We start from the raw sequence: 23,866 nt of genomic DNA, 5'->3' as shown, positions 1-23,866 counted from the left end.
TAACATTCTAACTTTACAAACTACAGTTTGTCAGCAATCAAATATGAGACCTTAGAGAATTCTGTAGGTAGCTGTGATCCCTGTATGTTTGTGCTTTTTAGATCAGTCATCCTTAACACTGTTGACAGTAGTCTATTTCCTAGATACAAATTAGCTCTCTTACTCCCATAGGAAATAGAGAATCTCAGGTACAGGCCAGTCATTTGTCTGCTGAACTTAATACAATAGAATCTGCAGAGCCTTTGTAAGAATCCAAGTCACCGAAACTACTCTTCCCTTTCATGACTTCTCCTTTTTCATTATATTTGGAGATTCTGAATTGACCTTTGCTTTTGCTTGAATTTAATTTTACACGAAGACTAAAACTGACTTCAGTGGAATTCAAACCCTATCAAAGTGTGCTGATGGAGGATGCTTGGCAAGTTTATTTTCTTTTTTCAGGATGCTCTGAAAAAGAAACACAAACACTGAAATAAGTATAAAATAGTTTTCTGAATCCTTCCACAAACTTGGCAGTGGGAACACTGAGCATGTTATTGTGTATACAATTACATTTTAGGAATCTTTAGAGCCCTCATCGTCTTGGCGGAAAATGTAGCTTTAACTTTGAAATGCTGTCATTCTTCTGGAATTTCAAAGGAAATAAAAGTCAGTGATAACACTAACATATCCCACAGAGCTATGTTATAAATATTTTTTTTCAGTCTCTGCTCTGAGACTGAGAAATCTCTGTATTTATTTCAATTTAACGTATTTATAATATAAAATACACATTTACTGACTTACCTGTAAGTTATTCTCAGAAATAAGCTAAAAATATACCATTATAAATGTATTCCTTTATGCCATCAAAATACAAATACAGTTTATACCAAAACTGTAAGTAACAAGTCTAGGGGTGTGTAATATTTTTCTTAAGGCTCTGAATTCCAGTCATGTTAATAAAGCACACATCCAAGACAAGCATACTAAGACTCAGTATAATAGCAATAAAATGTTCTCTGACCAAGGAAGGAAACAAAACCACACACACACATATATAGGTATGCATTTAAGATTTATCTTACCAGTGTTGTAACTGATTCTGTCTCCTGTCCCTTCCTCCAGGGGTTTTCCCTTAACTTCTGAAAATTAACAGTTGACAATGCATTAATTTCTGCATGCATAAGAATTGCTTCATGACAGAATTCAGAATGTGTTGTAAAAAGTTCTCAGTAAATTCAAAAGCAAAAGAAGCTGTGAACTGAAATAAAGCACACTTTCTGCAGTCAAAAAGAAGTGATCAAATTTGCAGGATTTAGAGATTTATGTTTAAATAATCCATATTTCAGTCCTATAGTTTTGTTTTTAAAGAAAATCCAACATCTAAATTATAGATGAAAAAAACATGAAAAAAATAACCAAAAACCAAAAAAAGGATACTGCTGATACCTTATAGATTTATGTTACATTCAAACCTAGTTCAGTCAGGAGATACATCAAAGTAATTCACATCAGATGCTGGCTCAGTATTGCTAAGCTGTTTCTCTAAAGAAGACTCAAATTGAAACTCTAATGCAGATTAATCTGGAAAAGAAGAAATTATGGCAGTCTTTGCGGCTGGTTTCTGTACCTTCATATTCCAGATGTGTACCTCACTATGATCTAGGAAAAAAGAGGAATTTGTAGCTACTTTTTTCCCTTCTAGTGATGACATTCACTTTTTTTTTAATTGGTGTCTCTTTCTTATGATTATGCCTATACAATCACATCTTTCACGTAAGTGTACTACTACACTTCTGCCTCCTGAACACCAGCTGTGCTTCACTGGTAGTTATTGTTGTAAGTCTAATGCAGAACAGCTCAAAAATGGTTCAGCTGACAAAACTCTGCTGTGCTGAAGCAGTAGGCCACCATCTGTATTTCTCTCCTGAACTTGTTTTTAACTAATACATTGTATAACTGAACAATTCTGCCCTCCACTTGGGGAGCTTATTCTCTTTTCCTTCATCATTTCCAAACAGCTCGTTTTTTTTCCTTGTTATTATCTCCACAAAGCTGCAAATTGTACAGAGCTGCAGGTGACTTTTAACAGAAGTGAGGAATGGATGCAATGGATAATTTAAAGCAAGACAGACCTCAACAGAAAGAAAATGTTGCCTGCAGAGTGAATGTATCCGAATTCTAATGATGCTTGTCCTGCTCTGTTTCGAAAGATGTAGTTATTCTCATGTACTTAATCTAATTTACCATTTCTGAACTCACTGCCAGATTTCCAGATCACCAAAATTATAATCTTAACATCTGCCTTTTGCTTCCTTTATATCGCTGCAGATAGGATTAAAGTTTTTATCTGTAGAGATCTTTGTTTTTTCTCTGCCTCTAACAGCTTGGTAAGCATTTTCACATCATGCTTCAAATTTGCATTTGATGCCAAGTTGCTTTCTACAGATTATCTCAACTGGAATGCCAGAGGGCCGGGGAGGAGGGGAAGGGCTTAGCAGTTATGTCCTACAAAGGAAATCATCTGTTATCCAAAAGCAGTATGTGGTGTTCAGTTCTCAGAATTGCATACAGAACTGTGCTTTTTCTCTTACCCTCTGACCATGAAAATACCAAAGGAAATGAAAAGCTGAGAAGTTAGCATATGAGAAAGACTACCACTCAAGTACAGAGATCTTAAATGTAACTGTGATTTGAGGATATGCTTATTTTGGATCTTGGTTTTTTATTTAAAAATGTAAACCCTCTTCAACCAGTCACAATCCTTGAGTTGGCTCAAGTCTGGAAAATACAGAAATGTAAATACTGGTATTCCACAAAATGTCATGAGCAATGTTTATGAGTTGGACTTTTATCGCCATAAACTTTCCTATAAGACAATCACTCCCTAAAAAGAGACCTGTTCAAAACCCTTACATCTATTATAAATTAAGAGGTTAAGGAAGGGTTTGTATCTTACATTACTTTTCAGATATATCTAGAAAGCAGCTCTCTTTCTGGCCATAGTAAATAAGTTTCCAGATAAAGAGAGTTTAACCTCCAGTGGTGTTATTGGAATGGAGGGTAGTAACACTACCCTGGGAAACGGGCCCATGGTAATTTTGACACTGTTCAGTCTAGTGCATGGTGACTGCCTTGTTCTGTTCCACAACACATTTTATCTAGGAAGATCAAATATGACATTAATTGTGCATCCACTGTATTCCAGATACTTCTGGATATGCTGTAGAAAGCTATGAAATAAAGGAGCAGTTAAGGCACTGACACTTTCTTGCTGCTGGTACAGAATACATGGAATGGGTTTTAGAGGTACCACTTGGGTCAGGGTTGGTTTTAAAATCTGCCCCAAGACAGGAAACTTGAATTAATGAGCTAATCTCTCATCGTTAAAGATTAAAACAATGCTCTGAACTCTGAGAGAAAAAAAAGTTGTCACAGTCCCCCCTGAATTCCTTCTCCCGCAAAAGGTCCAGACTGGTGGATTTGTTCCAGTGTACTGCTTGCCAGTGTACTTCCTTGCCAATGTTGATAGGTTTCTGTATGAGAAAGAAGGGAAAGAAGAATAATTTGGAATGGAGTGCATATTAATGTGTACTTAGGTTATAATATGCATAAAACATGGGGACGGAAGAACCTAACTCTGGGAGTCACAAAGTATTCCTTGGTGGTTTTTGCTTGCATTGTTATGCCAGGTGTAAATGCTAAATTCAGAACCAACTGGCTGAAGAAAAGAAGTGTAGTAGAAGAACTGTAATAACGTTTTGAGGAAGATTTGTGCTCTAGAGAAGATGCATGGTTGAAATTAATATGTATTTAAATATTTAAAGGTTAAATGCAGGATAGCCACATTGAATAAAGGAATATGTTTCACTGTGGCCTCTCTGGATTTGTACATGTAACCCCACTCTTAGATATTGAACTGCTTGTTTTACATGAGACTAACAGGACTACAGAAAAATGTGGGTAATCAACCATCTATTTAGATAGCTGAAGGCATTGAAGCATCATCTATAAACTGTATTTGGTATCATTATCTTTTCTAGCTACTTTCTTGAGCAAAAAAAAATGAATCAGCACTGCACTGTGAATTCAGAACTTGGGAATAATTACAATTTGAGGGAAAGTTTTCCTTGTTCAAATGTTGTCCTGGTTTCTTCTGGGATAGAGTTAATTTTACATTCTTTGGTTCTCCTCCCCATCCTGCTTGGGATGGGGACAAAGGCAAATGGGGGTTGAGTGATCGGCTTCATGGTATCGAGTTGCCATCTGGGTTTCAACCATGACAAATGTGAATCTGGTATTTTCAAGTAGATGGAGGTACGTTCAGAGAGCAATTCAGTTGCCTGCTCACATATATCTAGTTCAATTTGCTGTATCTTAGGAGTCTGAGTCAACTTACCTTTTAGAGAAACAGTAGGAGATTTGTAGCTATCTAGTGAGGCAGTTGGAGAGCAATGCGGACACTCATGGGTGTCAAAAATGTCTTTGGATAACAATGGTCTGGCACCTGTATGCCACTTTCAGGTCCAGAGAGATCCAAAAGACTGTTGGGTTAAAGGTCATAGACTAAAACTTACTTGAGAAGTCCATAATGAGTAATAAATTAACTCAATAGTAGTGCTCAAAAAGATAGGAAATAGACAACATGATGCAAAAAGGTTGTGAGTTTTTTGCCTCTTCATGCAGGCTGTACAAAAATACAAATTTTTAGGCCGCACACTTTCCAATAATGAGAAACAAAACCAATGGCATAAATGTGGAAAGAAATGAACTCCCAGGCTGCATCAGTATCTCAGACTGCAAGTTCAGCATCAGTTGTTTATAAAAGAGGATGTTAGTTTTAAATGCAATTACATTTGGTTATTCTGGCTGTTAGCTACACACATTTTCCTGTGACTTCCATAGGACTTGTCCACTTAATGGGGTTACCTTGTTCATTTAATTCACGATCTTATATTTTGCATTGAACAGCTCTCTGAGGCAGAGGACTTAAAGGTTTTTTGAAAAGCCTGAGGATGAAGACTGTGGGAAGTCAGGTTAAACCTCTTGAGATAAAATGCCTACCTTAGCAATATAAGGAAACCAACATCTGTAAGAAAGTTTAAAGTGTAAAATGTGTTACATGTATGACTTTTATTAATGCCAATAAATGGTGTCTCAACAGGTATTAAAATTCTCCTGTGACTATCAGATCAAGGCATTAGTGTCCACATCCCTTTCTACTCGAATTAACATTCTTACTAAGAGTGATTCTATCATTTATTTCTAAGACCTTCATGCAAATATGTTTTCTAGAAAACAACAACTTTCTCAAGTATTTTAAAGTGTTGGATTTGCATCACTGAGCAAATTGGAATATTCAAGCTTTGTAACAAATTGGAAAGAAAGTAAACATTTATTCTTATCAGGAAGCTGTACTGCTCTGTCTTAGTGCTCTACACTCGGTAGTTAATCATAAAGAGAAAAAACTGAATATGAGACATAATCCTCTATAATACAGAAGAAAATGTAACTTATGAAAGTGATCAAACCCAAGATCATTAATTCCTAGCAAAAAATGTCAAAAAAGTATAACCTTTGATGAAAGTATGGAATTTCAGAAAAAACTTCATAGTTCGTGACAACATAACAGTGTAGCTAGAAATGACAGCAAGAGGGAACTCTTTGAATTCTGTTTATTCTACCATCAGTTTTAATCATGACTCATACAAAAAGCCTGTTCATTCGTCCTGATAATGTTTGGGCATCTACTTATGCCAACATTACTACCGAAATTAAATTCATAAGCATGACTTGTATCAGGCTGCAGTGTTTAAAACTGAAAAAAAATACTATTAAAAGTAAGTAAATTAATTTGAAAGTAAAATAAATCCTATGCAAAGGTTTTATTCTCACTATTCACCTCCAAGAACATCTTAGTGAACAAATCTGTAACTACAGTATACACTACAAAAGGAAATCGAGCCATAGTTATCTCTGCAAATACGTACTCTCATAGATAGTCATAAAGATCAACACATAATACAAAGCACAGAGCAATTCTGAAAACTGGGAAGGTTTAGGACTCAGCAAACAGTCAACAAATATAGAAATACCTGACAATACTGAGCATTTGTGCATTACATTAAAAAAAAATATGTTCAGTCATGGCTTGACTTCGCGAACGAAGATTTGGGAAGGGCTTTACCCACGCTTACTACAAGCACGCTGATGACTAAGAAGGCCAATGTGGGATAGGCAAATCCGGCTACAAAAAGCACAGCAGAAGGTCTCCTTGGGTGGAACAGGTGGGGCGCGATTCTTCCTGCGTTGTCTTTTCTCCTCGAGACTCGTTCTTCGTGAGCTCTCAAAGGAGTCAACGGCATTATGTATAGTGTGCCTCCAAGTCTCCTGATTGGAGGCCAAGGTGGACCACTGATGGTAGTCAATATGGCCAAGGCTAAGGTATTGTTTCACAGAGTCCTTATATCTCTTCTTTGGGGCACCTCTCTTGCGGCTACCGGTGGCAAGTTCACCATAAAACACGATCTTGGGAAGGCGGTGATCCTTCATTCTAGAGATGTGCCCTGCCCAGCGCAGCTGCAATTTCAGCAATATGGCCTCGATGTTGGTGACCCCTGCCTGTTCGAGGACAGTGACATTAGACACATAGTCAGTCCAATGGATGTTTAGAATTGTACGGAGGCAGCGCTGATGAAAGCGTTCCAGGAGTCGCAGGTGATGACAGTAGATGACCCATGATTCAGACCCATATAAAAGAGTAGACAATACAATGGCTCTGTAGACACTGATCTTTGTACTTTTCTTCAGGTGTTTATTGCACCAGACTCTTTTATGGAGTTTTCCAAAGGCTCTATATGCCCTTGCTATTCTGTTGTCTATCTCTTTGTCGATCGTGGCATCCGAGGAAATGATGCTTCCCAGATAGCTGAACTGCTGAACTGTCTTAAGGTCTGACTCGTTGATGATAATATGGGGATGGTCATAATCTTCTTGCGGTGCAGGTTGGTAGAGGACTACTGTCTTCTTCAAGCTGACTTCCAGCCCAAAAACCTCAGCCGCCTCCGCAAAGCAAGATGTTAAAAGCTGCAGAGCTGCTTCTGTGTGGGCAACAAGGGCGGCATCATCAGCAAAGAGCAGTTCACGGACAAGATGGTTTAGGGTCTTAGTGTGGGCCTTCAGTCGCCTTTGATTGAATAGGCTACCATTGGTACGATATCGAATATAAATGCCGTCTTGTTCGTTGAGGTCTGCTGTAGCCTTTTGGAGCATCATGCTGAAGAAGATTGTGAATAAGGTCGGTGTGAGAACGCAACCTTGTTTCACACCACTTGTTATTGGGAAAGGCTCAGAGAGTGCATTGCCATACCTGACTTGGCCTTGCTGAGCCTCATGTAACAGAATAATCATTTTGAGGAACTTGGGGGGAACAACCTAATTGTTCTAAGATCAGCAACAAGCCTTTCCTGCTCAGTGTCAAAAGCTTTGGTGAGGTCAACGAAAGTTACGTATAACCCCTTATTCGGTTCTCTACACTTTTCTTGCAGTTGTCTGAGAACAAATACCATGTCTGTGGTACTTCTATTAGCTCTGAAACCACACTGACTTTCAGGTAGAAGTTCTTCTGCGATAGCAGGTACTAGTCTGTTCATTAGTATTCTTGCAAGAATTTTACCAGCAGTGGAGAGCAGAGTTATACCATGGTAGCTTGAGCAATCTGACTTGACACCTTTTTTCTTATACAGAGTGACGATGATTGCATCACGAAAGTCTGACGGTATTTTGCCTTGTTCCCAACAGCACACAACTAGCTCATGAAATTTAGCGTGAAGTACTTGGCCTCCATGCTTCCATATTTCAGGTGGGACTTCGTCAACCCCAGCTGCCTTGCCAGTTTTCACCTGCTGTATGGCCTTAAGAGTCTCTCCCATGGTAGGGGCTAAATCCAATTTGTTTTTCACCGGATGTTGCAGAATGTGCTGGATTCCTTCGCCTTGGACTACACGATCAGCACTAAAGAGGGTTTGAAAATATTCAGACCAATGATCCAGGATGGAGATTTTATCTGTAAGAAGCGTTTGGCCATCTGCACTAAGTAAGGGGCTTTGAACCTGGAATGTGGGTCCATACACTGCCTTCAGAGCCTCATAGAATTCTCTGTGGTCACCCAAATCTGCACATAGTTGAGTCTTTTCTGCTAGGTTGAGTCACCACTTGTTCTGGATGTCTCTAAGTTTCTGTTGGAGTTTGCTACATGCAAGACGAAAGGCTTGTCTTCCAGCTGTCTTTCTGCTGGAAGATAGTGTTGGTGATGGTAAGCTGTTGCTCTGCACAGAACTCTAGTAAGAGATGACTGTTATCATTGCAGCTGCCAACACTGTGCTTGCCTAGTACTCCTTTCCAGGCTTCAAAGTTCTTTCCTGCTCGGGCGTTGAAGTCACCAAGGATTAGGATCTTACCTTCTACAGGAACCTTCTGAGTGAGGTGACGCAGGTCAGAGTAGAATTTTTCTTTTTCTGCAGGGTCAGCTTGCAGAGTTGGAGCATATATGCTGAAAAGAACAGCATGCTGCTTATTGTGTAGTGGAAGACGTAAGGAGATAATACGGTCAGAATGACCTATCGGCAAATTTTCAAGTTTAGAGAGGATGGAGTTTTTTAATCATGAAGCCGACTCCAGGAAGATGACTTTCAGTTTTGGGTTTGCCTTACCAGTAGAGTGCATAGCCAGCACCATGTTCTTTGAGGCTACCTTCCTCATGCAGGCGAACTTCACTGAGAGCAGCGATATCGATGTTAAGTTGTGACAATTCATGGGCAATTAGCACAGAACAGCGCTCAGGACGCCCACTGTTCACTGTATCAGGCACGGTTCTGATGTTCCAACATGCGAGTGTCAATCTGGACACACCTTTGGAGGCAGGTGTATGCCTTTGTCTCTTTGTCTTTAATTGACCACAATAGAAGATGCCCGTTGGCCGTGGCTAGCCAACCAGGTGGAGGGGGAGATGAGCTTTGGTTAGGCCACCTTTTCTAGGCCTCTCTCCATATGAAGCAAGCAGTGCTGTCCTTGAAAAAGGCTGCTTGGTCATTCAGGATGCTGCCAAACAAGACTGTCATCTCCTGGGTCAGACTTGAGCGACCAATGTCCTGAACCGCCTGCATGCAGAGTTGGGTCTGTGACTTCCAGTGCACCTTATCACCTGCCGTTTCATCCCTTGCCTGTCACTACAGGGCTTTGCAAGTGTGGGTAAACCCCTCGGGCCTGCACAGTGGATTTATTTAAGGGCGTGCGCAGAACTGGCCTCACCCTTTACACCTGAGGTTTATCTGCCAGGGCCTAGTGAGCTTGGACGGTGACAGCAAAGTCCTCAGGTCGTAGGTTTAATTAGAGTATCCTTCTCTTAGATGGATGGCCTTACAGGGCTATACGAGCTCGATCTGCCCGGGTTTGAAGTTGGAGTTGTCCTTCTCTTAGGATGGTTGTCCGAAGGCTAGTGAGCCCATCCTGCCCATGGACACACTTTGTCTGACCCTTCATTTGAGAGCTGTCTGACATGGGAGACCCTACCGGAAGCATAAGCCACCACCAGCATAGCTCCCAACTTCACAAGGGCACGCAAGCTCTTTCCCCACGACAAGGGGGTTTCCGTGAAAGAGTTTATGTTTATACAACTGGTAATTATTGAACTAAACAAAGATATGACAAAGTACATAATGGCACATTTAAGTGTATAAAGGTATTATGAGATCTTAATTTGCCTTTTTCATCAGCATCATCTTGATGAATAATCATTAGTGTGACACAGCCATAAAAATTTTAATCAAAAAAAAAAGAACAAGTTTTCACTTAAATGCACACATTCTCTCCTGTCTCTAGCAGAAGAGTGGACATCAAGTTGTATTTCTGACTAGCCCATTTATACTTACTCCCTTTCAATTACTTTTCTTATTGAATACACATTGCTTGTGCTACTCAAATCTAGAGTCATAAAATAATTAGGGTTGGAAAGGACCTTAAGATCATCTAGTTCCAACCCCACTGCCATGGGCAGGGGCACCTTCCTCTAAACCATGTCACCCAAGACTCTGTCCAACCTGGCCTTGAACACTGCCAGGGATGGAGCATTCACAACTTCCATGGTCAACCTGTTCCAGTGCCTCACCACCCTCACAGGAAAGAACTTCCTCCTTATATCAATCTAAACTTCCCCTGTTTAACTTTTAACCCATTACCCCTTCTCCTGTCACTACAGTCCCTAATGAAGAATGCCTCCCCATCATCCTCATGGGGCCCCTTCAGATACTGGAAGGCTGCTATGAGGTCTTCACACAGTCTTCTCTTCTCCAGGCTGAACAGCCCCAACTTTCTCAGCCTATCTTCATATCGGAGGTGCTCCAGTCCCCTGGTTGTCCATGTGGCCTTCTGGATTTGTTCCAACAGTTCCATGTCCTTTTTATGTTGGGGACACCAAATCTGCTCACAGTACTCTAAGTGGGGTCCCACAAGAGCAGAGTAGAGGGGCAGGATCGCCTCCTTCGAGCTGCTGGTCACACTCCTTTTGATGCAGCCCAGGATGCAGTTGGCTTTCTGGGCTGCAAGCGCACACTGCCAGCTTTCAGTTCTCAGTTCATTTTCTTACGGACCATCACCCCCAAGTCCTTCTCCGCAGGGCTGCTCTGAATCTCTTCTCTGCCCAACCTGTAGCTGTGTCTGGGATTGCTCCGACCCAGGTGTAGGACCTTGCACATGGCATGGTTAAACTTCATGGGGCTGACATCAGCCCCCCTCACAAGTGTGTCAAGGTCCCTCTGGATGGCATTCCTTCCCTCCAGTGTATCAACCGAATCACACAGCTTTGTGTCATCGGCAAACTTGCTGAGGGCACACTCAATCCCACTGTCCATGTCAGCGACAAAGATGTTAAACAAGACTGGTGCCAACATTGACCTCTGAGGGACTCCACTCATTACTGTTCTCAAGCCTGATGTTGAGCCATTGACCACATTTCCTTATGTGTGCGGCCATCCATCCAGTTCTTTATCCACCCAGTGGTCCACCTAGCAAATTGTCTCTCCAATTTAGAGACAAGAACGTCGTGTGGGACACTGTTGAACACTTTGCACGTAACCAGGTACATGACATCAGCTGTGCTACCCCTCTCCATCAGTTCCGTAGCCCCATCATAAAAGGCCACCAAATTGCTCAGGCAGGATTTCCCCTTGGTGAAGCCATGCTGGCTGTCACCAAGCACCTTGTTGTCTTTCATGTGTCTTAGCGTGCCTTGCAGGAGCATCTGCTCCAAGATTTTGCCAGGCACAGAGGTGAGACTGACTGGTCTGTAATTCTCCAGGTCATCCATTTTCCCCTTCTTGAAAATGGGGTTATATTTCCCTTTTTCCAGTCATCAGGAACCCGACTGCAATGATTTTTCAAATACTTACCTTTTGTTTCAGTAAGTAACCGAAGACCTTTTGTATCTCACTAAGAAATAATCTTTGCAGGTCTTACTTATATGTAAGGAGATCAGTGTTTATAAATGTGCACATATATAGTGAAACAATATACTCTATACTGTTTATATTGTAGCATAATGACCCACAGAGTGCTTGTTCAAAAAGAAGAAAAAATAATAAAGGATACCTTATGTAGGGTAATGGTCTCATTGGGAATCAGTCACCAGTGAGACGACCTGTAGCTGTCTGAATGGTTACCACAGTTTGTGTTGCATAATTTGGCTGACAGGCCTTAAACTTTTGCCAAATCTTTGTAATCCAGCGGGCTCATGATCCTACATGCCCAGTCCAGGGTGTGCATGACCGATTTCTATTTTCTTGCACTGTGTACAAACACCTGCTGTCTTATCTACATACTGAAAGGAGTCCTACATGACCATTCCTGCATCTGGAGAAATAACTTCTACTGGTTGTTCAGAATTCACTGCATATAGTTTAATAAATTTGGCACGAGGAACTGACTTGGGCAGTCTGTGGGATAAAGGTGCTAGGTATAATAGTATGAGTCAAGAGTCAACCCTCTTGTTTAAAATTGGTCCACTGTCTCAGGTCTATCCATTACTCCACCTACTCAGAGACTAGCTGTATAGCTGCTTGGGACCCCCTAAAGAGTTGGGCTAAATGCACTTGGTTTGCACAGACACAGGTACACAGCTGGTATAATTTTAGGACAAACATTAATTACATTTTTCTAACACAGTTATAACTTAAAGTTCATAGACCTTGCCTTAACGTAGACCATGTCGTTTTAGATGTATGGAGAAAACTATTAGAATGAACAGAAATCTTTCACTGTTATCAATAATAAAGTAAGAGCCAGTACTTAATACAATTAAAATTATTGTGAAGTGGATAAAGAGGATCCTTCTGGGACTCAGTCCGTATCATCCCTATACTGGTGATTGTAATTCTGACAAGTTTTAAGAGATATGTCTTACCTCTTGACTTCTCTAATATTACTAAACTTTGAAGCTCTCTAGAAAAGTCATACATTATTTAACACAGATTAATATTTTAAATATTATTCAAAGTAGCTGCATAATGTGGTGACAGTAACAGATGCTATTATTCTTGTACAGTCAGGAAAAAAAAATCATGCAAGTATGCAGATATTGCAAATTTAAACTTCTCAAAGGATCTTTATTTTTTATTGAGGGTCTTTCTCCATGGCCTTAAGAGAGTCTTGAACACAGGTTTAATTGAGATGTTGGAATGTCATTTGCATACCAATAGAATGCAAACTGTATGAATTGCTTTGTTGCAAATGTTTTAAGATTCCCTGACAAGTGAAGTCAATTCTATTATCATATTAATAGGTAAGTGATAAGGTTGGAAACAGAGAAGAGGTTTTATTCAGCTCTCTGTTAGTTTTATAAGAAACAAATTGTCAAATCACATAGAAATAGGGTGTTGCTTTTTATTTATGTAGGAAATACTTTGAATGTTGCTGAGTTTGCATAATACATATCCTGTTATTTGCAAGCTAGGTATTACAGATTCTTTCACATCTAAAAGTTGGTTTGTTGCAGGAATATTTAAGAAAATTATCGACTGTAGAACAAAATGCAACAGTTTGTAGTGTTATTAAAAAAAAACAAACACCATAGGTAAGGAAAAATATTTTTGTAATCAAGTCAGTTCCCTGCAACAGCAAGCATCATTGCATGCTTCATATTGAAACGTATTTTTCCTTCTTGCCTTTACTGAAAGAGTTTCACAGAACCTTACATCTCTAAAGCTCACAATTAAAAATCTGAATTTATGCGGTTTACACCAGTTTCTCTTTGTGCCACCACTACTCTTAAGAACAGCATATCCCCAGCATGTATTTCACCCCATGAACGATTATCAACAATAATCATATTCATCTCAGTTTTGTTCTGTCCAACTAAGTCAAAGGATTACTACTTTCTCTCATAAAATAGATTAATTTACTAGCCCACTTCACTTCCAGTTTATTTTCATTGTATATACAAGTGCGCAGAGAGTGTAACTTCCTGCTGCTTACTCTCACCAGTAAATTGTGAAATAGCTTGAGTACTCTCTAAGTTAGTGGAACTATACCACTGTTTGTCTCAGGCTTTTCTTTTTTTAATGGATGCATCACTTACAGGGTTTCCCATTGTACTATAATCCCTTATGGTGACTGCCTGTATTTACTTTTTATTTACTTGTTGATTTTTTTTTTTCCTGGTTTACAACAGAGGTTCCTGGGACCTTGTATTTTGTACTACTTCAGTGTAATTTCTATTATCCAAATGTTTAAGGTCATAAATTTCTTTCTGTAGAAAACCCCAGATGTTGCCTGATAAATTTTGTCAGCAAACGCTCAAGTACAAGGTAGCTGATCACATGAAATTTGTTGAGATGAAGAAATACACCTTATGCTACAATCCAAGTATTTACTATTAGTCTAATTAAAACCTTAGCAGTCCAATTAAAGAATTATTAGTCCAGTTACAAGTATGCTAATGCTTCTATTCCAAATTATGCAATTATTACATCCAATTTGCAATAATGCTATACAGATAATTCTGGCATTTCCACCTTTCTTTGGTGTTACTCTGACCTCTACACTGCCCATGTGTTCTTTTTCTTTATAGAGAGAAAATGGGTGAAGTTGCAGTGTCTTCGCTATCCCAAGTTCTTTTCAGAGATTAGGGTGTTGTTGACATTGATGGTTTCTTCCACCTCATGCAAGGTCTGTTTGAGGTTATTTCTACGAATGTTTAAAATGGTCTGCTTGCTTTCTCTTTCTACATGGTTTTTGAAATTGCCTTTATTTTATATTTATACATATACATATCATATATATATATACTTTATTCTGTGTTTTCATTGTTATTACTAAAACCAGTTTTACCCAGAACAAAAGACTTCATTGTCCAGTAATTTACCATCTGCAATCTGTGCACTTGGTGCCTTTGTTCTTTTCTTAAACTTAGGTTTTGGGGGGATTTGTGTGTTTCACAGGTCTTTGCATCACACCATCCTTTACAGCCTATCATAATATTAGAAGGCATTCAATGAATTTGTGTGAACAGAATGTGGGGTGGTTTTTTTATCATGATGCAAGCTGCCTACTGTACAGTGTTACAGAGGGAGGCAACAGCTCAGAAAAGAAAAAGACCAATTGGGAAAAAAATCATTGTGACAGTCACAAAGTCTCCTCTTCTTCTCAGTTAAGAAGGGCAAAAAGGAAATTGCTTCTTTTTCTACCAAAGCTAGAATATTCATATTAAATAAATATGTTAATGTCATGGGTCTAATCTCAGCTGATTAATTTTCAACATACATTTTATTAATCTATATCCCTTTTGACCTGTTGCCTCAAAGCATACGTCACCAGTGACTGTCAGCTCTTATTTTTGCAGTGTCTCTCAGATATGGCCATAAAATAATGGAATTAATGTTGTGCTGAAATAATTTCCCGTGTGTTCTTTGACTTGTCTTGCAGATTAAAAATGTATACATTATGATATTTAGTAACATTTTTCTATGTATCTATGCAAGTATGTGGTATTTTTTACCTGTGCCTTCAATGTTTTGATTTTTTTATATCACTGGTTTTCACGGTCTTTTTGTTCTTTGCACTGGGTATCTAAGGAGCATTCTGTGTCTTAAATGCATTGCTTGCTTACCACTCCTTTTGATTCATGCATAGCAAATGAAGTCAGCAAATGCTAGTAACCTTTCTCAGAATTACCAGATTACATTAAAGCAGATTAGATTAAAATAGACATTTCATACATTTCTTGACACTAAAAGGTTCTTTATCAGAATTAGATGAGTCTGGTGTTTATATGGAATGCTCCTATAGCAATCTTTAAAAAATATATGGCAGTACATTAGCCAATAATTATCTAAAATTACCTGGATTGATTACAAGAATGACAAGTAAATTTTATTCAATGTACTAGAGAGTAGTAGAGGGCAAAAATGCAACTATCACTTAGGGCTTTTATAAGACACAAAGACCAGCCAGGAACCAAACTCGCATTGAAAGTAAATGGAAACTGGTAGCATAAAATTGTTTATACCTTTGAAAATCTCTTTCATATAGTAGTTTGCCTCCAGTGATCAATATTCGCACCAGTTTTAGTGTAAAGGAACTATTTTTATCTTAATGAAATATGGATATAATACCTTGCCTTGGTGATTCCTTGCATGTTGACAGTCTTGACTAATGTTCCTCAATCTTCCTCATCCATTATTACAAGATCTACTACAAATTCTTGGGAGATATTACAGAATCAGATAGAGGGAACATAATGCTCTGTTGTCTCCTGCAGTTTTTTATTCCTGAGGAAAGTAAGTGTACACGCCAGCAGATGAAGATAATATATATTTTTCTTCCAATTCAGGCTCATCTTCTGCAAACTTGCTGAGGGCGCACTCAATCCCACTGTCCATGTCAGCGACAAAGATGTTAAACAAGACCGGTCCCAACACCGATCCCTGAGGGACACCACTCGTTACAGGTCTCCAGCCAGACATTGAGCCATTGACCACAACTCTTTGTGTGCAGCCCTCCAGCCAGTTCTTTATCCACTGAGTGGTCCATTCATCAAATTGATGTCTCTCCAATTTAGAGACAAGAATGTCGTGTGGGACAGTGTCGAACGCTTTACACAAATCCAGGTAGATGACATCAACTGCTCTACCACCGTCCATCAGTTCTGTAGCCCCATCATAAAAGGCCACCAAATTGCTCAGGCAGGATTTCCCCTTAGTGAAGCCATGCTGGCTGTGACCAAGCACCTTGTTGTTTTTCATGTGCCTTAGCATGCCTTCTAGGAGAATCTGCTCGAAGATTTTGCCAGGCATAGAGGTGAGACTGCCTGGTCTGTAATTCCCCGGTTCATCCATTTTCCCCTTCTTGAAAATGGGGGGTATATTTCCCTTTTTCCAGTTGTCAGGAACTTCACCTGACTGACATGATTTTTCAAAGATGATGGCCAGCGGCTTAGCAACTTCATTTGCCAGCTCCTTCAGGACCCACAGATGGATTTCATCAGGACCCACGGACTTGTGCACGTTCAGATTTTTAAGATGGTCTTGAACCAATTCCTTTCCTACAGTGGCCCCAAGGTCTTCATTCTCAGTCCCTGTGTCTGCTTTCCAAGACTTGGGTGGTGCAGTCAGAGCCTTTGCTAGAGAAGACCGAGGCAAAGAAGTCATTCAGAACCTCAGCCTTCTTCCAAATCCTGTGTAGCAAGTTCACCTGAGATCTTCCTGAGGGGGCCTACATTCTCCCTAATCTGTTTTTTATTTGCTACGTACCTGTAGAATCCCTTCCTGTTATCCTTAATATCCTTAGCCAAGTTTAATTCTAACTGGGCCTTAGCTTTCCTAACCTGGTCCCTAGCTTCCAGGACAACATCCCTGTACTCTTCCCAGGCTACCTGTCCTTGCTTCCACTTTCTATAAAACTCTTTTTTCATTTGAATTTTCTTCAGGAGCTCCTTATCCACCCAAGGAGGTCTCCTGGCCCTCCTGCTGCACTTCCTTCTGGTTGGGATGCAAGACTCCTGAGCTTGTAGCAGGTGATCCTTGAACACCAACCAAGTCTTCAGCCCCCCTGCCCTCTAGGGCTATATCCCATGGAACCTTACTAAGCAGGTTCCTGAAGAGGCCAAAGTCTGCTCTTTTGAAGTCTAGGGCAGTGAGCTTGCTGCACGCTCTTCTCACTGTCCTAAGGATCTCAAATTCAACAACCTCGTGGTCGCTGCATCCAAGGCTGCCCTGCAGTGCCACATTTCCAACGAGCCCTTCCCTGCTGGTGAGCACAAGGTCAAGCATGGCACCATTCCTTGTCGGTTCCTCTATTACTTGCAGAAGGAAGTTGTCTTCCACACAATCAAGGAACCTCCTGGATTGCTTGTGCTGGGCCATACCGTCATTCCAACAGATGTCAGGGTGTTTGAAGTCACCCATGAGAACAAGGGCCTGTGAGCATGAGGCTTTTCCTATTTGCCTACAGAGTGCTTCATCCACAGATTCCTCTTGATCAGGCGGTCTATAACAGATCCCCACAGTAATGTCTCCTGTAGCTGTTTTCCCTTTAACCCTGACCCACAAACTCTCTGTTAACTGCTCAGCAGTCCCCAGACAGAGTTCCATACTCTCCAGCCTATCCCTAACATAAAGGGCAAATCCTCCTCTGCGCCTGCCATGCCTGTCTTTTCTAATGAGTCTGTAACCTTCCATTCCAACACTCCAGTCATAGGAGCCATCCCACCATGTTTCTGTGATTCCTATAATATCATACCCCATAGATGTGCACACATCTCTAATTCTTCTTGTTTGTTCCCCATGCTACAGTCATTTTTATAGAGGCACCTGAGCTGAGCTCCAAATGAAGCCGGCTCATTGGCTGGAGCAGCCAGAATATCTCTGCATTGCTCCGAGCATTTATTATAGGTGCTGGTAACTGACTGGGTGTGTTGGGATGGAATGATGCCCCCCTCCTCCAACACATCTAGTTTAAAGCCTCCTTGATCAGTCTGGCAAGCCTCCTACCAAAACTGCTCTTCCCCTTTTATTGGACCAGCTCCACCAGCCCCTGCTAAACCTGGCCTACAAACTTGGGTCCCATGTTTAAGACACCCAAACCCCGGACTGTGACACCACACTTTTAACCATTTATTAACCTGGCTAATCCTCCTAACTTTTTTTAGGCCCTCCCCTGTATCCTGGAGAATAGACGAAAAGACTATCTGAGCTCCAGAGCCCTTAACCACCTCTCCCAGGACTCTGTAGTCCTTCTTTATGTTCCTCAGGCTACCACTATCTATATCCCTAGCACCCACATGTATCACCAGAAGTGGGGCTTACCAGAGCAGGCAGCCTCTCTGCCACATCCCTGATCCGTGCCCCTGGTAGGAAACACACCTCCCTTGAGACCGGGTCAGGCTGACAGACGAGTGCCTCTGTCCCTTTCAAAGTAGAATCCCCTACTACTATGACCTGCCGCTTTTCCTGGCAGCACCAGTAGAAATCTTCTTTACTAGTGCATCAGCCGGCTGTTTCTGACGCAAGTGCATTTCCTCATGAGCCCGCTGCAGGACAGCAAAGCGGTTCTGCGTGGGGCAACATGTTTAGGAGGAAGTCCCTTGCTTTTAATTGTCCTTTTCCCCCTTTTTTTTTTTTTTTTTTTTTTTTGTCACCAAATCCCAGCTTCGAGGGTTAACAACCTCCTTCTTTCCTCCATGAGCTACAGGGGAAGCTTGAGGACTCTGCACAGTTTGGGCAGGGAGCAAGCAGTCCTGCTTCCTTTCAGCTAACCCGATATCTTGTAGCCTATTAGTAGCTTCCCACAGCTCAGTCACCTGCTGCAGGAGAGCCTCCACCAGGAGCACCGAGAGCAGCCCTGCCCATTGCGTACCTTTCCCCCACCAGAGCAGTGCAGTCACTCTCTACACCCCGAAGCCTGCACTGCAGCCTCCCCTCTCATCAGCTCTGTCTGTGTGCCTACGGTGGCCACCGCCGGGGCAGCCAGAGCAGAGCTCCCAGACCGGGCCGTGGTCATACGGTGAGTGCTCACCATCCCGCTCTCCTGCCCGCGCAAACTGCCTCAACCCACTCTGTTCTCCGTGCTCCTGGTCACTCGCGCTCCCTGGGGCAGGTTTTTAACCAATCAGGGCTGGCGCCGTTCCTCCTGGCTCTGCCACCTGTGAGTCCCTGCTCGCGTCAACTGAGCTGCCGGCTCCTGGGCAGGTCCTGTCGAGGACTTGAGGCTCCCTCGGTGGCTCTTGTCACTGTGAGTTGAGGCTCCTGGAGGCTGATCTCCCCCCGCTCCGGTGTTCAAGGCGTCCTCTCGCGAGCTACTCACCTCAGCAATTGACCAAATTCAAGGATAATCAGTAAAACAAAGAACTGATGTGTGTTACTAAACTTTTTTCTGTAATCAATTCCTTCTTTTATCTTTCTTTGTTCATTATGTAACGATTGACTCTGAAGTAATAATAATTATTTGGATGAGCTATCAAGATTTCAGTCATACGTAAAATGCTGTCTTGGCTTTTTTTCCCTATTTGTGTACAAAAGTTCCAGTGTAAGCAATTTATAAGTAAAATAAAACCAGTGGTGACTCATGGACTATTAACTTGAGTTAGAAAGCCCAGAAAAACATACTAGGATATTGCAAATGGCTTTAAATGCTCATATCTGTGAGGAAATGAGTCAAGGCCCTTTTGAATGTACTATAAACTCACCTCTAGATAGATAGCTAAGGCATGCATTGTTTTCTGATATTCACAATGACTCATGCTGTATTATCAATATTGAGAAAAAGAGCTATAGTAACACTAGTTTTAAGCAGTACTAGTTTATTTATACTGTTTTCTTTTATATAAAGTAGTGCAAAATACTAAACCCCCTAGAAATGTAATTTCCATTTGCACGATTTAGAGAAAGCATGTCAATTATGGAAACCAGTGAACAATTTGTTGTTAAATAAATTGATCCCCACAGCATTTGTGTAAATTGACTAACACTAAATATATGTTCCAATTGATTAGCTCTTCAGATGCAGGCACTTGGCAGTGGTGGAAAACTGCACACATTACGGAAGGTGTCTATTCATAAATTCATACATATATAAAAATATATATGTATGTATAGAAGTTTTGTTTCTTGTTTCTCCCCTCTTTCCGCCTTCTCCCAGCCATAATCTCCTCTGCAAGTCAGTACCTGAGTCAGACAGCAAAGATGTTAGTGGATCCAGTAAAAGTAGTGGACCTACCAGTTTTTCAAATGTTATAGGTTCAGCTGCTGGCTGTGTGTTCATTCTGACTGTGACAGGAGATTTTAAAGTGGATGCAATATACTTCCCTGATACAATTAACTTTAAAAAAAAAAACAAAAACAAAACAACAAAAAAAGACTGTCCTGCAGAAGCTAACACTGTATTCCCTTTTTTACAGGTGGAAATGATTATGTGAGTCATAAGCTTAATTTTTTCAGGATCGGCTAACTCCAAGGATCTGCAAATAAAAGACTCTCAAAGGTTTTAAGATAGTCTATGAGTTTTATAGCTTCGAATGTGAAAACTATCTGATAAGAAAAAGAAAAAATCCCAACAACTCCCTTGAATACTCTTCTTCAAGGAAGCTGCATGCATTAATTTTCTTTAAAAATTACTAAGGCGTTTCTTTAAAAAAAAAAAGAAACAAACAAACAAAAACAAACAAAAAAACCCCAAAACACCCCAAAAGCAAATAAACATCAAAAGAATTGGAAATCAACAAGGAAATGAAGTACTCTGTATGTAAATAACCCACTCAAAGTTTTATATGAATATCTCTGTCTACATGTAAAATAGTAGGCATTGGGTTTAGCAGTGGTTTTTTTGAAAGACGGCTAAAAAGTACCTCTCCCATCTCAACAACTTCACGTGTAGTAGAGCATCTAAGTAATTCTGTTAATGTTGGCAGAGGGAAAACCTAGCTCCAACTGTGCATAGCATCCTTTTGCTATTAAGCCTGAAGAGAGATGCTTGCTTGTAATACTTTGTGCACAATTTATGGGGTCATAAAACCCAATACAATAATAATGATTAATTTTTAACTGAATATACCTATTCAGTACAACTATCTGATCCTCATCTGGATAGAAAATTACCACATTCTAATGTGGAACATATTACAATAATTGTGTTTGATTGAAAATATCTTTATCAGAAAGCTAAACCTGGAAATATTTCTGAGGTATTTTCATGCAGGAAATTATTTGGCTACTTCAAAAATGGAAATGAAGCACGATTGAAGAATATCAGTTCATTTTTGAGAGTTACAGAGTGCCATGAGAAGAAAAACTGAGATGTCTATAAGATTGCGCTGATGCATAAATGTGTGAAGTATTTCTTGTTCTGTGTTTAAAACATTTGATTGTCCTTCAAAGTCATATTGCGTGCCTTTTTCTGTCCTTTCTGCTTTTATAATTATATGATTTTGGACTGCTTTTTCATCATTATAACAATTGGTTTTAGTATTGATAACTAATATTAGAATATAATTTAGCTTTGAAAACTAATACATTCATTTTGCAGTACTTTCTGATGTATTTTGAGGACACAGCAATACTGGAAATTTCAGCCTATGTGCTACACTTAGGGGTTAATTTTCCTCATCATTAGCTTTTTTGGCACACTAGTATTCAGTTACCCCTCACACAGAGAAAGGAAAAGTTTATCTTTAAAAAACAGAAATCATACTGTTTTTCTACTTAAACTTTGAGAGGTTTTACATAGAGGTTATCATACCTTAACACAAAGGCGTCCTCTCTTTTCATGTACAATCAGTTTAATTATGGAATAAAGTTAACATATTTGGGGTCTGAAGTTGAATATGAAACATATCTACTTACATACAATTACTGAAGAGCCCCACTTGCTCTTGGCCTCGTGAATATTTGCCACTTAACCATCTTATGACTCATTACACTCATGCATCTCTAACTTACACCTGTTCAGAGTGGCAGGTTATTTATGAGCCTACACAAAGTTTAAAGCAGATGTGTGCATTTCTCCTTAATTGCACCTCATTCTAGAAAGGTTTTAGAAGAGAAGTCTTTCATTGTTCAAGTGGGACATACACAGAATTTAATTCTGTCCCAGGAAGATTCTGAGGTGAAAGTATGACATTTTTATGCCTAGAAAAGCTATGTAAGGCTATTTTTAGTTCCTTTTATAGCTCCCTCTGAGTCTTGTATGACTTAGCTGAAGATAACTAAGGGAGCCTGGATTTTCAAGTGGAAGGATACAAAATTAGTCCCCATACTGGTTTTTAATTCTCTAACATAATTATTATGATTCAACATTTGAATTGTGGTAATGTGTAGAGTCCCCAGCCAGGGATTAGGCTAGTCATGCTGAACACATTTGAAGAAAAGATGGTCTTTCTTCCCCAATGGATAAAAAATGTTTTGTTCTTATTTAAGATGACCAACATAAATAATTTTTAATTTAGCAGTGTGTTAATAATGCTGTCACTCAGATTCATAGAGATCATTTTATGGTATCTAATTGAGAAATGCAGCTTGCAGCTGAAGATGGGAAGTTGCATTTGTTTACTTTTTATTTTCCCTCTGGCCTGTCTTCGCTGCTGTGGTGCATTGCATCACATTATGAACAAAGCAATAGAGAATCAGCTTAAGATTTCATGTTACTTCTCCAAATCTGTTGTTATGCACTAATTGTGCAGCCAGCTTTAAATGTTGTTCTTAAAGCAGGGAAAAATTTCCCTTCAGATGTGGGAGAAGATTAGATGTCAGGAGAAGCATATTTCTTGTGCAACGTAAATGTACAGAAAGGTTTGAATTACTATACATAATACAAAACAGAGACAAAATATACTTAAGTGTTTTTTTTAATGTCTAGTACATGCATTTACCTACCTGGAAAGAGATTGAGCAGGCATACACACAAGAGTGGAAATACACAGGTAGTCATTGTGGCACTATGTGGTACTGTGGTGGGTTGACCTGGGCCATATGCCAGACACCAACCCAGCTGCTCTCTCACTCTTCCTCAGCATGACAAGGGGAGAAAATAAGAGCCTGTGGGTTGAGATAAAGACAGGGAGATCACTTAAGTTTGTTATGGCTGGCAAAACAAATTTCACATTGAGAAAAATTTGTTTCATTTATTAATAGATTTAGATGGGAAGAAACAAAAATTAAACCATTTTCCTCCCACCTCCCTTTATTCTGAGGCTCAGCTTCTTACCCACTTCCCACTCCATCAGGTCTATAGGGCTCAACTTCATTTCTCCTGCAGTGCAAGGAGGTGGGGAATAGGGGATGCCATGAGTTCATAACAGATCAGTCTGTTGCTCCCTCTTCCTCACACTGTTTCCATGCTCCACTGTTGGTTGTCTCCATGCACTGCAGGATAAGCCTCCTCCAGGGTGGACTCTCTTCAGTCTCTCTTTAAGGGTCCTTCAAGAACCGAAGCACAAGTATCTGCTTTGATGTAGCCGTCCATGTGCTGTAAAGGAGCAACCTGCTTCATCATGGTCTTCTCTATGGGCTGCAGGGAAATTTATGCTCTGGCACCTGTGGTACATCATCTCTTTCCTTCTCCACTGACTTTTCTGCCTCTGACTTTCTCCATCCTACTTCTCTTTTTCATGGAGACGTCTTCAGTGTCTGTTTCAGAACGGAGAGCAAAGAAATGGAGGTTCTCAACAAGGATGGAGTATCTGTGCACAATATTAGGGAATGAAATGTGATAGGAAACTTTCTTGAGCACTGAATTCTGACTGTTGCATTGGCTGTAGCAGCAAGATGTTGATGCCTGTTTGGAAGATATATCTAAGGGGCAAAATGCTTCACAGCAGTCTGAATAGTGAGAAAAAAAAAAAAAA

Source organism: Neopsephotus bourkii, unplaced genomic scaffold (assembly GCF_033783945.1).
Source record: "Neopsephotus bourkii isolate Nb327-2 ecotype Australia unplaced genomic scaffold, CSIRO-AGI_Nbou_v1 NB_68, whole genome shotgun sequence".
Classification (NCBI taxonomy): Eukaryota; Metazoa; Chordata; class Aves; order Psittaciformes; family Psittacidae; genus Neopsephotus; species Neopsephotus bourkii.
Note: the sequence above shows the minus strand (reverse complement) of the source record.